This window comes from Schistocerca americana, chromosome 7 (genome assembly GCF_021461395.2).
Source record: "Schistocerca americana isolate TAMUIC-IGC-003095 chromosome 7, iqSchAmer2.1, whole genome shotgun sequence".
NCBI lineage: Eukaryota > Metazoa > Arthropoda > Insecta > Orthoptera > Acrididae > Schistocerca > Schistocerca americana.
The window spans coordinates 606,503,377-606,516,916 of NC_060125.1; the positions used below are offsets into that span (position 1 = coordinate 606,503,377).

Here is a 13,540-nt window from a genome sequence, read left to right on the forward strand (position 1 = left end):
CGACTGGTAACGGTCTCTGAAAAATATTATCATATATTGATCTTTCGATAGTGTATTCATCAACATGAAATTGTTAGACTTATGGAACATCACGCATTGTTTTCCAGAACTTCAAGGTTTTATTTTTACTCCCCCCCGCCCGGTCTCTCTCTCTCTCTCTCTCTCTCTCTCTCTCTCTCTCTCTCTCTCTCTCTAACTATTTTACCCAGGGAGGGAAATCAAAATGAATAATTTCCATGTGCTATATCACAGCTGAAGAAATTCAACTTTGTGAAGATTCGCGCAGCCGTTACGGTCGCAGGCTCGAAGCCTGTCTCTGGCAGGGGCATGTGTGATCCTATTAATTAGTCAAAGGGTAAGGAATCTACTTGAAAGCAAGCAAACGCATATATATATATATATATATATATATATATATATATATAATGCTAATTGAAATAACAAAGGTACCAAAGATCCGATCATGCTTCTCTGCATTCGGGCTATGCGCCTTTACATGGCTGAATTGAAAACTGTCAGGAAAGAAACGTCAGAATACTCTTCCAAGTTTTCCAATATACCAGTAACATATTGTAGGATCCAGATGGCTTTGGTTGCAAAGCAGCCACTGAAATCTAGGATGTTATGTTCAGCTGCATATTTTTCAGCAGGATGGTCTACTACACTCTTGGCCAGAGTTTGGCAGTGGCCATTCATCCTCGTGGACAGCTGATTGTAGTCATACCAATACAAAATGCTGTGCAATGGTTGCAGCAGAGGACTGGGGTGTGTGGGGAATACCTATCTGTGAAGGCCTTGGTGAGACCTTCTGGTTAATGGGAAATGGTGGTGTTGTCACTACAGATACACCACCCCAGGTGGCAAGGCTGCATGGAAGTGATTTTTTTTTTTTACGTGGGATGGTTGGCAGCTGTCAAAATGCAGGTACTATTGGTTGTTGGTGGTTTTCATGTGGACAGAGATGTGTATGGAGCCATCACAAAGATGTAGATCAATGTCTAGGAAAGTGACATGCTGAGTTGAAGAGGGCTTGGTGAAGTGAGATAAGGTGTTGACACCGTGAAAGAATGAGGGTAGGATGTCTTGTCCCTGAGTCTAGATCCTGCAGATATCATCAATGAAACTGACCACACCAGGCGTACGGGGTTTGGGAGACTTGGGAAGTTTTCTCTACATGGCCCATAAGCAGCTTGGCGTAAGAGGGTGGCATGCAGATGCCCAGTGTATTTGTTTATATGTCTTTCATTCAAAGGAGAAGAAGGTATGTGTTACAATAAAGTAGTTTGGTGGACGAGGAATGAGGTACCGGGTCTGGAATCTGGAGGATGCTGGGTGAGATAGTGTTAAAATTGCAGCAGATCATGGGCATGAGGGATGTTGGTGTACAGAGAAGTGGCATTCACAGTGAGCAGAAGGGAACCACGAGGTAAAGGGGTGGGAATGGTGTAGTCGGTGAATGAAGTGGTTGGTGTCTTTGAGACTGGAGGCTACATTATGGCAAATTGGTTGGAGGTGTTTGTCAATGACAGCCGTAATCTTTTCAGAGGCATCACAATAACCAGCAACAATGGTCCAGGGTTGTTGAGTCTGTGAATTTTGGGAAGCATGTAGGAGGTAGGTGTGCAGAGTATCATAGGGTAGAGAAAAGTTCTGGAAAGGGCCTAAGGCTTCAAGGATGGATTGGAGGTTATGGTGGACTACTGGGATAGGATCTCTCTGGCAGAGTTTACATGTGGACAATTCAAACAATTGGAAAAGGCCTTCCACCAGGTAGTCACAATGACTCGGGTTCAATGTTGGAATTAGGTTGGCCTTGCTTGGATGGTTTGGTGCCAAAGAAATTTTTCCATTGGAGGAGTTGGGGGAAGGAGAGTAAGTCTTTGATGATGTATACCAGTTCTGCTGCAACCATTGCACAGCTATTTATATTGGTATGACTACCAACCAGCTGTCCACCAGGATGAATGGCCTCCGCCAAACTGCCCAAGAGCAATGTAGACCAGCCTGTGGCATAACATGCAGCCAAACATAAAATGCTAGATTTCAATGGCTACTTCTCAACCTGGGCCATTTAGAGGCTCCCCTTCACCACCAGCTCTTCTGAACTGTGCAGATGTAAGTTATCCTTGCAACACATTCTTTACTCCCAAAATTATCCCAGCCTCCACTAAACAGTGTCCGCCTCCTAGTCTTATTACTTCCTTCCATTTCACATTCCCTCACCCTCTTTGTGTGCCCCCCTCTGCCAATATACCCACCCATCCTTACTCCTTCCCTGCTCCTCTCCTTTTCTATCCCCCATTTTTTCCTCCAAACCTAACCCTCAACGCTGCAGTCTAGTCCCTGCAACACCCCACCAGATAGTGCTCTTCCTCCCCCCCCCCCCCCCCTTCCAACCCCACCTGTACCCTGCTATCCCTCTCCTTTCCCTTTCCCACTCCTGATTGCTATTCACATGTCAGCCACATTCCAGATTCTGGTAGACGCTGCTGGTGGTAGCAGTCATGAGTGCGTGAGGTGTGCTTGGTTTTGTGAATGTGTGTTCGTTTTCTTTGCTAAGGAAGGCTTTAGCCAAAAGCTGTTACTTGTAACAGACTTTTCGTTGTGCACAAAATTTGGTATGTGGGACATCCACAACTGAGAGGCATGATAATTAATTTGAAGGTGTCCACTTCAGTTGTACCAATTAGTTCTTCAAACAACAGCTGGTTTTGAGATTTTAAAATTCCATCTTCTAGTGTATGAAATTAATGTATCTGGTAACATATAACATGCGGTTGCGCCAGTCAGTGGAAGAGCTCCAATCACCACATGTTGATGGAAACTGTGCAGTGGCCCAGCTGTGTAACATGAAACGAATAATGTCTCATAATGAAACACGTACATTAGTAAATTGTGCCACCAGCAGCCCACACCGCATCTGGTGCACAGTACAGGCAACAAATACTGCCTCGGCTGATGTTATTTCACACTTACTCCACCAGTTCAGGAAGTTCTGCAAGAGTTGTGGGTGGACGAGTTGCTCCACTTATTGATCCATTGTGTCCCGCACATGCTCGACTGGAGAGAAGTTTGGACCATGGAAGTTGATGCATGTCAAGTTTCACAAGCCGTGCATGTGTGGGGATGCTGGAACTGCTCAAATAACATTTTGCACAGACTGAGTGCCAGTCAGCATTCCCTCCACAAACACCGAAGGTGAATAATCTGAAACTTATCACACTCTGCCTTTTAGGTCCAGGGTAAAACCAGTAGGTTCTAGACAAATGTACTCTTTGAGTGAGCACTCCAGCCGTCACCTGTGACACATCTCCAGGGCAGCAAATTATGTATTTTGTTTTTCCTCTATTTTCTTGTAGTATATGTTGTGTAAATTATATTTAAGATGTTTAATCTAGTACTTTATAAGTGTAAAATCAGGCAATTCGTAACTCTTTTATCATTTCTTCAGAACAGCAACCAGCTACAAAGTTCATTAACATATCAGAGTCCACTGGTGGTACTTCAGGAGGGCAACAAGTTGCATATCTAAGTATCTGTCAGCTTTTATAGTTTACTACTTCATTCAGTCTAGTTAGGATTAGGAGGATATGTTCGCGCTGTGTGTGGATGCAGGAAGAGCTGGCCACAATTCGCAAACTGTTGTTATGTGGTTTTGGCTATGGTCAGCTGCCTTCAGGTTGCTGCCTCGGGTTGCAGCTGCGGCAGAGAATCTGGTGCATCATATGGGACACCTCACGTGTTGTTTGTTTCACCCATGGGTTCTTCTGCTGAAGCACATCCTAGTGTACCTGACAGAATGGATCTGCCCTCACAGCAAGGTGAGTGGCAACATGTAACACATCTGCATTGTTCAAAGTGGAAGGTCAATGTAGGAGTCTGACCTCGCCTATCCCCTCTGTGAGTGAACAGTTGGCTGTTCCTTCAGAATGGTCCGAGCAGGCACATGTGGGCAGAGGCTTGCTAGTTATTGGGAACGCCAACATTAGACGCATTATGGAGTCACTTAGGAAGATGCATCAGGTCTGGAAAGAAAGCCTATGTGTATTCGATATGTTCGCCTAGGACAGGGGAGCCTCATCCAAGATATGGAGGCAGCCTTGCCTATGGCTATCATGCTAGCAGGGTGCAGTCGTCTGTTAAGGGCTCAAGTAGGTACCAAAGACACCCGTCATTTGTGATCTGCGGTCATCCTTAGTCCATATTGGTAGCTGGTGGAGGCGGCGACGGTGGTGGTAGTGGTGGTGGTGGTGGTGGTGAGGGCTGCTGGCCTTGTGCGCAGGGTGCAAGCAGCACTTGCAATTTGCAGCACTGGTGTCCTCTGGTTTGGAGCCAAGTGGAGGGTCTCGAATAAAGACTTCATCAACTCTTGACGGTCTTGCCTGCAGACTTTTATACTGTGTTAGCAGGTGGGGAATTGTAAAACTCTTCCTGTTAGGTCATGCTCCACTACATAAATGGAAGTGATTTCTGGCATTCCCCGAGTTACTGTTATAGGCCCTCTTGTTGTTCCTTATTTATATAAACGATTTAGGAGACAACATGTGCATCCATCTGTTGTTTGCAGATGATGCTGTCATTTATCGTCTTGTAAAGTCATCAGAAGATCAAAACCAACTGCAAAATTATTTAGATATCTGTATGAAGCAAAAATTGGAAACTGACCTTAAATAATGAAAAGCGTGAGGTCATCCACAAGAGTGCTAAAAGGAATCTGTTAAATTTCAGTTACAAGATAATTCCATCAAATTTAAAGACCATAAATTGAACTAAATACCTAGGAATCACAATTATGAACAACTTAAATTGGAAAGAACGCATGGCAGACGATGTGGGGAAGGCAAACCAAAGACAGCGTTTCATTGGCAGAACACTTAAAAGATGCAACAGATATACTAAAGAGACTGCCTACACTATGCTTGTCTGTCCTCTTTTGGAGTACTGCTGAGTGGTGTGGCATCCTTACCAGATAGGACTAAAGGAGTACATTGAGAAAGTTCGAAGAAGGGCAGCACATTTTGTATTATCACAAAACAGGAGAGAGAGTATAACAGACATGATACAGGATATGAAGTGGACAACATTAAAACAAGGGTGTTCTTCGTTGCGGCAGGATCTTCTCACAAAATTTTAATCACCAACTTTCTTGTCCAAATGCAAAAATATTTTGATGACACCAACCTACAAAGGGAGAGGGAGAAATGATCATCACAATAAAATACGGGAAATCAGAGCTCACACAGAAGGATTTAAGTTGGTTGGTTGGTTGTTTGGGGAAGGAGACCAGACAGCGAGGTCATCGGTCTCATACGATTAAGGAAGGACGGGGAAGGAAGTCGGCCGTGCCCTTTCACAGGAACCATCCCGGCATTTGCCTGGAGCGATTTAGGGAAATCACGGAAAACCTAAATCAGGGTGGCCAGACGCGGGATTGAACCGTCGTCCTCCCGAATGAGAGTCCAGTGTGCTAGCCACAGCGCCACCTCGCTCGGTAAGGATTTAAGTGTTTGTTCCTTCTGCGTGCTGTTCGACTGTCTATGAAGGTGGTTCAGTGAATCCTCTGCCAGGCACTAAGTGTGATTTGGAGAGTAGCCATGTAGATATAGAGGTAGATTAAGGAGCTACTTGGGTAGCAGAGCACTAGTGGAGTCCGCACGGATTTTTTTAGGCCAGTTGGTAGTTTTGAGGTACTCTGATGAACACTCACCAATAGATTCGCAGACAGTAGCATTGGAGAAAAGATGCTTTGACTGTCAAAATTTTATCAGTACAAAAGCTCATGAACTCAAACTATTCTTGGGACTGAGAGATAAAAACCTGAAGTAAAAAGCTCTGAGATATTTAGCAAGTCATGGAATGTTTATTGGAAGGAGAGATTAGATGCCACAGGAGGGGGAGTGTTCATTGCAGTTGACAAAAATATTGTCTCTACTGAAGTTGCATATAACAATTTTAGGTGAAATCAAATTAATTGTTGGATGTTTTTACCGGGCATCCAACTCTCCTGTGACTGTTCTAAAGTCATTCTAAGAAAGTCTGTGGTCGGTAACGCAAAGATATACAGATCAGGCAACTTTAACCAGTGGAGTATGCACTGGTACACATGGATTCACCGGAAGAGTTGCAGACAGACAAGTTTGCAAAGCACTTTTAAATCAGTTTACCAAAAACTGCCTTGAGCAGCAAGTTCAGCATCCACTCGCAATGGAAATACCTTGAACCTTGTAACTACGAACAGGCCGGACATTATCGATGGCACTGATATCGAGACGTGGATTTGTGATCATGGTGTCATTATAGCAACTACGGTTACTAAAGTTAAAAAATCAGTCAATAAGGCTAGGAGAGTGTTTCTGCTAGAAAGAGCAGATAAGCAGTTGTTAGGATCTCACTTAGACAATGAATTGCAATCATTCAGTTCCAGTATGATGGGCATACAGGAACTATGGGCAAAGTTTAAATAGATTGTAAATCATGATCTGGGCAAGTACATGTCTAGTAAGGGGGGTTAACAACGAAATTCGGGAAATGTTAACGATGCAAACGCTCGTGCACTCTTGGTTCATATGAGGATGCGAAAATGAAGACAGGTAAAGGTTAGTAAAGATTCATGCATCCGTGAAAAGACCTATGGGTGAAGCATGTAACAACTACCACTGTCTCAGCTTAGCAAATGATCTGCCTGAGAACCCTAAAAAATTCTGGTCCTTTGTAAAATCGCTAAGCGTTTCAAAGGCTTCCATCCAGTCTGGTGTGGCAGCCGAAGAGAGCAAAATGAAAGCCTTAGTTTTAAATGCTGTGTTTAAGAAGTTATTCACACAGGAGAATCGTACAAATATACCATTGTTTGACCATCACACAGAGTCCCATATGACTGACATAGTACAAGGCGTGTTTTTTTTTTTTTAAGTAAGTACCGTTTTGAAATTTAAAAAAAGACGTGCTAAGATATCTCAATAATTTTATTTTTACATGAAAGCCTGTACCTTAATCTACTTTTCTACATAATTTCCATCAATATTGAGGCACTTGTCATAACGTTGTACCAGTTTTTGAATACCCTCCTCATAGACTTGTTAACCACTGCATCACCACTGTTTTGACTTCGTCATCGTCCTGAAGACCCTGACCGCCCAGGTGTTTCTTCAAGTGCAGGAACAGATGGTAATAACTGGGTGCAAGATCAAGGCTGTACGGAGGATGATCTAGAGTTTGCCATCGAAAAGATGTGATGAGATCTTTGGTCTGATTTGCCACACGCAGACGGGCATTGTCTTGCAGCAAAACGATGCCCTTGCTCAACTTGCCACGTCTTTTGTTCTGAATTGAACGGCGCATATTATGCAAAGGCAGAAATTCCACAAGCAATACTACTTTTCAGTCACAGAAAACTGTGCACATGATTTTCTGGGCAGAAATTGTTTGCTTAAACTTCACTTTTCTGGGTGAATCTGAATGCCACCATTCGATGGACTGTTGCTTTGATTCTGGTGTGATGTAGGCCACCCACGTTTCATCGCCTGATCGCCTGTAACAATTTGGCTTAAGAAATCATCACTATCATTGTGTAACCGCTCAAGGAAAGTCAATGCACTGTCTAAACTTTTGGTTTTTTGCACATCCATCAACATTTTCGAAATCCAACGTGCACGCAATTTTCGGTAATTCAAGTGCTCAGTCACAATGCCATACAAAACACTACAAGAAACATTAGGAAAGTCATACCACAAGGAGGAAATTGTGAAGCATCTGTTTTCTCTCACCTTGTTGTCCACTTCCTGCACCAAACTTTTATTAACGACCGAAGGACGCCCACTCCATTGTTCATCACGCACGTTTGTGCGGGCATCTTTAAACGCTCTCATCCACTTTCTTACCATTCCATCGCCCATAATGTGTTCTCCGTAAACTGCACAGATCTCACGACGAATATCGATCGCTTTTAGGCGTTTAGCACTAAGAAATCTTATAACAGCCTGTACTTCACAGTCAACGGGACTCACAATTATCGGAGGCATGTTAAACACTCAGTACACAACGTCAACAAGGAAGAATCAGATCTTAATGGCGTCAGTGCGTAGACAACAGATGTAGGTACCCAGTGTGCATGTGGAGAACGCTGACCGCAGCGCTGCGGCCGCGGCGTGCCAAAATGGTACTTGCTTAAAAAACATGCCTCGTAATAATGGTGTAGACAAACAACTGAAAGAGATGAAAACAAATAAGTTGCCAGATGAAGATGGAATCCCTATTTGCTTTTACAAAGAGTACCCTAAAGCACTGGCATTTATAGCAAATCTCTTGTCCAGCACAACATCCCCAGCAACTGGAAGAAAGCACAAATGACTCCTGCATAAGAAGGCTAAAAAAAGGGCCGAAAAATTTCAGACCAATATCCTTAACATCGGTTTGTTGCAGAGTTGTAGAACGTATTCTGAATGCGAATATCATAAATTAGAGACTGTGAAACTCACCTTGCCCTTTTCTCACGTGATATACAGCAAACTATGGCTGAAGGGCAACAAGCAGATTCCATACTCCTAGTTTTCCAAAAATCATTTCACAAGGTAATCAACTGCAACCTTTTAATGAAAACACTAGCCGCTGACTAGAGCAGAGTGCTAGCTGCTGTTGCGCATACGTTCGAGATGCGGCCCAAGACTAGTGGGAAGGCCGCCAAGAAGGCTGGCTAGCATACAGAATAGGTTCCCAGATATGTGAGAGGCTCAAAATACTTTTTAAGTAATTGAACCCAGTATGCCGTCCTCCATGGTGAGTGTTCATTGGTGACACAGTATTGCTGAGTGTGTCCTAAGGAAGTGTGATAGAACCACTCTTATTTTCTAATTACAAAAATGATCTGGCAGACAGGATGGGCAGCAATCTGCAGTTGTTTGCTTATGATGCCGTGCTGAACAGGAAGGTGTTGAAGTTGAATGACTGTAGGAGGCTACAAGATGACTTTGACAAAACTTCTAATTGCTGTGATGAATGGCAGTCGACTCTAAATGTAGGAAAATATAATGCAGATCAGTAGGAAAAACAAACCATTAATGTTCGGATACAGCATTAGTAGTGTCCTGTCTGACACACTCACATCGTTTAACTATCTGGGCCTAGCGGTGCAAAGCAATATGAAATGAAATTAGCATATGAAAATTGTGATCAGTAAGGAGAGTTACTGACTTTGGTTTATTGGCAGAATTTTCAGAAAGTGTGATTAACCTATAAGGGCACCGAATGTAGAATGCTAGTGCGCGACCTATTCTTGAGGTACTACTCAAGTTTTGGGATCCGCACCAGGTTGGATAAAAGAAGACTTGGAAGTAATTCAATGGGGGGCCTGTAGATTTATTATCCGTACGCTTGAATAACACGCAAGTGTTAAGGAGATGTTTTGGGACCTCAAATGGGAACACATGGAGGAAAGGTGACATTCTTTTCAAGGAACACTATTGAGAAAATTTGGAGTACCAGCATTTGCAGTTGATCGTAGAATGATCCTACTGCCAGCAAAATACATTTCAGCCTCCAGAAGCCACAATCTGTCTGCTCTCAAACTTGCCCTGCCTGCTGTAAAAAACTCTAGTGCGCCTCAGTGGCATGGCGCCCACTCACTCTACACATCTGATCCACAATGAACCCTATTGCCAAAAATATTCCTTTTTTAATGGTAGACTCAGCTGGTGCTACAAAATATTGCAATATTAAGCTGAAACACTGATAGCTCTCTCTCTCTCTCTCTCTCTCTCACACACACACAAATGAGGGAGGGGGGAGGAGGGGAGGGAGGGAGGGAGGGAGAGAGAGAAAGAGAGAGAGGGAGGAGAGAGAGAGAGAGAGAGAGAGTGGGGGGGGGGGGGGGGGGATGATGCTTTATATTGCAGTTTAATATGCCAGATAGAGATCTTATTGAGGGGGGGCAAAGGTAATCATTAATTACATAATTCAGGCACCTAAATCATATGGTAAGTCCTAATTTTTATCAAAACCTTTCCAATGACGTATTACGGTAAAAATTAAGTATTCTTTCTGCAGTATTAAGGCAGAAATTAAATATTCTTTCTCAAGTATTAAGGTAGAAATTAAATATTATTTTCAAAGTATTAACTAGAACTCCCCCCCCCCCCCCCCCCCCCCCCATGAACCATGGACCTTGCTGTTGGTGGGGAGGCGATACAGATGGCCTTGCCGTAGGTGCAACCACAACGGAGGGGTATCTCTTAAGAGGCCAGACAAACGTGTGGTTCCTGAAGAGGGGCAGCAGCCTTTTCAGTAGTTGCAGGAGCAAGTCTGGATGATTGACTGATCTGGCCTTGTAACAATAACCAAAACAGCCTTGCTGTGCTGGTACTGCGAACAGCTGAAAGCAAGAGGAAGCTACAGCCGTAATTTTTCCCGAGGGCATGCAGCTTTACTGTATGGTTAACTGATGATGGCGTCCTCTTGGGTAAAATATTCCGGAGGTAAAATAGTCCCCCATTCGGATCTCCGGGCGGGGACTACTCAAGAGGACGTCGTTATCAGGAGAAAGAAAACTGACGTTCTATGGATCGGAGCGTGGAATGTCAGATCCCTTAATCGGGCAGGTAGGTTAGAAAATTTAAAAAGGGAAATGGATAGGTTAAAGTTTGTTATGTGGGAATTAGTGAAGTTCGGTGGCAGGAGGAACAAAACTTTTGGTCAGGTGAATACAGGGTTGTAAATACAAAATCAAATAGGGTAATGCAGGAGTAGGTTTAATAATGAATAGAAAAATAGGAGAGTGGATAAGCTACTACAAACAGCATAGTGAACACATTATTGTGGCCAAGATAGACACGAAGCCCATGCCTACTACAGTAGTACAAGTTTATATGCCAACTAGCTCTGCAGATGATGAAGAAATTGATGAAATGTATGATGAGATAAAAGAAATTATTCAGGTAGTGAAGGGAGACGAAAATTTAATAGTCATGGGTGACTGGAATTCGACAGTAGGAAAAAGAAGAGAAGAAAACATAGTAGGTGAATATGGATCGAGGGTAAGAAATGAAAGAGGAAGCCGCCTGGTAGAATTTTGCACAGAGCATAACTTAATCATAGCTAACACTTGGTTCAAGAATCATGAAAGAAGCTTGTATACATGGAAGAACCCTGGAGATACTAGAAGGTTTCAGATAGATTATATAATGGTAAGACAGAGATTTAGGAACCAGGTTTTAAATTGTAAGACATTTCCAGGGGCAGATGTGGATTCTGACCACAATCTATTGGTTATGAACTGTAGATTAAAACTGAAGAAACTGCAAAAAAGTGGGAATTTAAGGAGATGGGACCTGGATAAACTGAAAGCACCAGAGGTTGTGCAGAGATTCAGGGAGAGCGTAAGGGAACAAATGGCAGGAATGGGGGGAAAGAAAAACAGTAGAAGAAGAATGGGTAGCTTTGAGGGATGAAGTAGTTAAGGCAGCAGAGGATCAAGTAGGTAAAAAGACAAGGGCTAGTAGAACTCCTTGGGTTACGGAAGAAATATTGAATTTAATTGATGAAAGGAGAAAATATAAGAATGCAGTAAATGAAGCAGGCAAAAAGGAATACAAGCGTCTCAAAAATGAGATCGACAGGAAGTGCAAAATGGCTAAGCAGGGACGGCTAGAGGACAAATGTAAGGATGTACATGCTTATCTCACTGGGGTAAGATAGATACTGCCTACAGGAAAATTAAGGAGACCTTTGGAGAAAAGAAAACCACTTGTATGAATATCAAGAACTCAGATGGAAACCTAGTTCTAGGCAAAGAAGGGAAAGCAGAAAGGTGGAAGGAGTGTATAGAGGGTCTATACAAGGGCAATGTACTTGAGGACAATATTATGGAAATGAAAGAGAATGTAGATGAAGATGAAATGGGAGATACGATACTGCATGAAGAGTTTGACAGAGCGCTAAAAGACCCGAGTCGAAACAAGGCCCCAGGAGTAGACAACATTCCATTAGAACTACTGACGGCCTTGGGAGAGCCAGTCCTGACAAAACTCTACCATCTGGTGAGCAAGACGTATGAGACAGGCGAAATACCCTCAGACTTCAAGAAGAATATAATAATTCCAATCCCAAAGAAAGCAGGTGTTGACAGATGTGTAAATTACCGAACTATCAGTTTAATAAGTCACAGCTGCAAAATACTAACACGAATTCTTTACAGACGAATGGAAAAACTGGTAGAAGCCGACCTCGGGGAAGATCAGTTTGGATTCCGTAGAAATTTTGGAACACGTGAGGCAATACTGACCTTACGACTTATCTTAGAAGAAAGATTAAGGAAAGGCAAACCTACATTTCTAGCATTTGTAGACTTAGAGAAAGCTTTTGACAATGTTGACTGGAATACTCTCTTTCAAATTCTAAAGGTGGTAAGGGTAAAATACAGGGAGCGAAAGGCTATTTACAATTTGTACAGAAACCAGATGGCAGTTATAAGAGTCGAGGGACATGAAAGGGAAGCAGTGGTTGGGAAGGGAGTGAGACAGGGTTGTAGCCTCTCCCCAATGTTATTCAATCTGTATATTGAGCAAGCAGTAAATGAAACAAAAGAAAAATTCGGAGTAGGTATTAAAATCCATGGAGAAGAAATAAAAACTTTGAGATTCGACGATGACATTGTAATTCTGTCAGAAACAGCAAAGGATTTGGAAGAGCAGTTGAACGGAATGGACTGTGTCTTGAAAGGAGGGTATAAGATGAACATCAACAAAAGCAAAACGAGGATAATGGAATGTAGTCGAATTCAGTCGGGCGATGCTGAGGGAATTAGATAAGGAAATGAGACACTTAAAGTAGGAAAGGAGTTTTGCTATTTGGGGAGCAAAATAACTGATGATAGTCGAAGTAGAGAGGATATAAAATGTAGACTGGCAATGGCAAGGAAAGCTTTCCTGAAGAAGAGAAATTTGTTAACATCAAGTATAGATTTAAGTGTCAGGAAGTCTTTTCTGAAAGTATTCGTATGGAGTGTAGCCATGTATGGAACTGAAACATGGACGATAAATAGTTTGGACAGGAAGAGAATAGAAGCTTTCGAAATGTGGTGCTACAGAAGAATCCTGAAGATTAGATGAGTAGATCACATAACTAATAAGGAGGTATTGAATAGAATTGGGGAGAAGAGGAGTTTGTGGCACAATTTGACGAGAAGAAGGGGCCAGTTAGTAGGACATGTTCTGAGGCATCAAGGGATCACAAATTTAGCATTGGAGGGCAGTGTGGAGGGTAAAAATCGTAGAGGGAGACCAAGAGATGAATACACTAAGCAGTTTCAGAAGGATGTAGGTTGCAGTAGGTACTGGGAGATGAAGAAACTTGCACATGATAGGGTAGCATGGAGAGCTGCATCAAACCAGTCTCAGAACTGAAGACCACAACAACAACAACAACTAGAAATTAAACACTATTTTAATTTTTTTTTTTTTGCAATTTGAGTACCTCTGACAATTGTTACATATAGCGCACTATTGATTTACATCAGTCACATCACTGCAATGTATTTCAGATTCTAATCTTT

The 13,540-nt window shown here is 42.7% G+C and overlaps 1 protein-coding gene across 4 annotated transcripts in view; it reads right to left on the bottom strand.

Moving 5' to 3' along the window:
- LOC124621912 (protein tramtrack, beta isoform-like) overlaps window positions 1–13,540 on the bottom strand; it is a 142,125-nt gene that overhangs the window by 46,082 nt on the left and 82,503 nt on the right. The window lies entirely within an intron of this gene.